This window comes from Carcharhinus amblyrhynchos, unplaced genomic scaffold (assembly GCF_965287045.1).
Source record: "Carcharhinus amblyrhynchos unplaced genomic scaffold, sCarAmb.v2.hapA scaffold_537, whole genome shotgun sequence".
In the NCBI taxonomy this organism is placed as follows: Eukaryota; Metazoa; Chordata; class Chondrichthyes; order Carcharhiniformes; family Carcharhinidae; genus Carcharhinus; species Carcharhinus amblyrhynchos.
Window position 1 is genome coordinate 6,721 of NW_027650277.1, and position 3,309 is coordinate 10,029.

General features: G+C 45.3%; 1 non-coding gene across 1 annotated transcript; it reads right to left on the reverse strand.

Annotated features, from left to right (window-relative positions):
* Positions 1-582: 582 nt before the first annotated feature.
* Positions 583-791, reverse strand: LOC145339563 (small nucleolar RNA U3). The gene has a single exon (XR_013886038.1). It is a non-coding gene; the product is annotated as a small nucleolar RNA U3 (small nucleolar RNA).
* Positions 792-3,309: the final 2,518 nt, after the last annotated feature.

Sequence of the window (3,309 nt, forward strand, 5' to 3'; positions counted from 1 at the left end):
ACATTCTGTAACCTCTCCTTTCCCCTCTATGAACAGTATGCTTTGTCTCTATAACACACAGGAAACAATATTCTTCACTGTATAATACTATTTCAGGACCCCATGACCCTGGACATTCTCTCTTCCATCTTCTTCCTTTGGAAAAAGATGCAAAAGTTTGAGGTCACGTACCAACCGACTCAAGAACAGTTTCTTCCCTGCTGCTGTCAGACTTTTGAATGGACTTACCTTGCACTAAGTTGATCTTTCTCGACACCCTCGCTATAACTGTAACACTACATTCTGCACTCTCTGGTTTCCTTCTCTATGAACGGTATGCCTTATCTGTACAATGCACAAGAAACAATACTTTTCACTGTATACTAATACATGTGACAACAATAAATCAATTGAAATTGGAACCTTCTGCACTTAAGAATTATGATCAGTATTTGAAAGACCACAGCATACAAGGTGTGGGAAAACACAATTAAAAGGGACACGTGTTTCAGAAGGAGCACAGGAACAATTCTTTCTGCACTGTAACATTCCATACACACAATTCCAAAATCAAATGTTTCCTTTTGTTAATTTTATAGACAATCCACTCAGACTGTGTTCCCTTCCTCCACAAGAGAGAGAAAGAACACTCATCAACGACACTGAGCAGTTATTCAAAGCAACACTCAGTGCCAGCTTCCTGCTCAGAAGAGAACACAAGAAATCCTCCGCATGGATTGGGAGACCATACACTTTAGAAACACATTTCTCTAGGAAAACACTATAGAAATGATCCCTAAGAATATAATCTCACTGACAAACACACAGAAACTCAGCTGCCAATACCACAGATACACATCACGCTCACAGGCTGCATCTCTCATTTATCGATTCTGTTATTTACATTTTTGCTAATTAATTCCTCTACAATTATACACCAAATTAAATATAGAAAAACAGATTATTTTTCCAAATGGAACATTGAAACCATCAGATTTGTTCAGTCTGATTTGCCTAAAACATTCAATCCACCATCAAAAATTAACATATGTGTCAGTCACAACACAGACTGTATCATTGTCTAACTCTTCATAAAACACAGCAACTAACTCCCTGTCAGTGTGAATCAGACTGTAAACTTGGTGTTATATGTGACCCTGAAATGAGTTTCCAACCACATCTCTGGATCATCAGTAAGACAGCCTGTTCCCACGTCCGTAACATCTCTCATTGTTTTACAGAAATAGACTTTATTCCTCAAATATCTGAAAAGACATCACAAACATTTGAAAATGGACATATATGGAGTGCAATAATATTCAGGTTTTCTGCACAGATCATGTTGCACTCTGAGTGCTTCCAAACATTCAAAGGGACAAAACAGACATTTCAAAATAGTCATTACAAAGAGTGTAACATCTCCCTCCTCAGTCCCTGCCTTAGTTTATCTGCCACAGAAACACTCTTTCATGTCTTTGTCACCTCTTGGTTATATTCCCACTTTTACTTCTCTGTATTTTTGTGATCAGAGACTCAGCTGCCAATGTCGTCACTCACACCAGTGGGAGGGAAACCTTGCTTCAGGAAAAAGGCAGACTTGGCTGGAACAGTAGTTAGCACTGCTGCCTCAACGCCAGGGACCCAGGTTCAATTCCAGCCTTGGGTGACTGTGTGGAGTTTGCACATTCCCCCAGTGTCTCCATGGGTTTTCTCCAGGGTGCTCCAGTAGGACAGGAGGCGGCCAATCAGCCCATCAAGTTTGTACCAACTCTCTACCAGACCCCACTCTAACCTCACGCATTTACCATGAATAATCATTCTAACCTACACATCTTTGTGCACTGAGGGACAATTTACCATGGTCTATCCCCTAACCTGCACATCTTTGGGACACTAAGGGACAATTTACCATGGTCTATCCCCTAACCTGCACATCTTTGGGACACTAAGGGACAATTTACCATGGTCTATCCCCTAACCTGCACATCTTTGGGACACTAAGGGACAATTTACCATGGTCTATCCACCTAACCTACAGTGGGGATTGATTGGCAGCACCTGAGTGCTTGCCTTTGGAGAGAGAGAGAGAGAGAGAGAGCCATTGCTGTTGTACGGGGGTGAGGGGGTGAGGCGGGGGAGGTTGTGTCTGGAGGATTCTCCCACACAATTCCCAGCTTCTCACCAGAAGGTCTCAGCTGCCAATGTCTTCACTCATACCAATACTCCTAATTGACAGGGGGACACTCCTAATTGACAGGGGTTTGGATTGTGGTTGGGTGGGGGGGGGGTCTGCCGGGGTGGCTAGCAGGGGGTCTGCAATGGGCGTTCAAGGAGGTTGGGCTTCGGGGGTTCCCCTGCAGAATAGGAATCGGCTTCAGGTTTGTGTTGTGCCGGTTGGTAACAGCGTGGATCCGGAATGGATCCGAGGAAGGTAAAGTGGGATTTGGTCTTCGAGTTGGGCGCGCAGTTCATTCATGGATTTAAATTGTTGGGCCACCTGACTGGGGTGTGGAACCGGATCCGCTCCCAAATCGGGTGTCGGTAAAGGGGCGATCTGCTGGGTTTCGGGGGCAGCTCGCGTTACAGACCCGACGCCCGAATTTACCGTGATTTCACACCTGAAAATGGGCGTGAATGTTTGGTAAAATCGGGCCCTAACAGGGCCAACATCTGCAGTGAGGAGGAGAAATGATCAGAATCTGACAGCAATGCTCCATCATCTGTTACATAAGAACATAAGAAATAGGAACAGAAGTAGGCCATTTAGTCCCTCGAACCTGCTCCTCTATTAATATGATCCTGGCCAATCTGTGTATTCTTAACCTTTGATCTTGCACAAAATTTATCTACCGTGTCTTAAAAATATTCAATGATGCTGCCTCCACTGCCTTCTGAGGCAGAGTTTCGAAGGTGCACAGCCCTCCAAGGTAAAAAAATTCTTGTCTCAGTCCTATTAGAGTGACTCCTAATTTTAGAACAGTGTCCCCTCGTTCTGGACCCACCCAAAAGAAAAGTCATCACTTCCATGTCCACCTGTCAATACTGTTCAGGATCTTATATACTTCAATTGTGTCATTCCCACTCTTATAAACTCCAGTGAAAATAAACCCAATCAGTCCAACCTATCCTACACACCCCGCTGACCACACCTGTGGTCAGAGAACTCCCCCCCCCCCCCGTCCGCCGCCCCCCGCCCCCCGCTGAAGGAAACCCCCGGCACCCCTCAATCGCTGGCCTCCTCCCTCCCTGGACTGCTCCCAATGCAGAGTGGCATCAGGATCCCCCAGGCCTACCAATTGCAGTGAAGCCCCCCCCCCCCACACACATTTT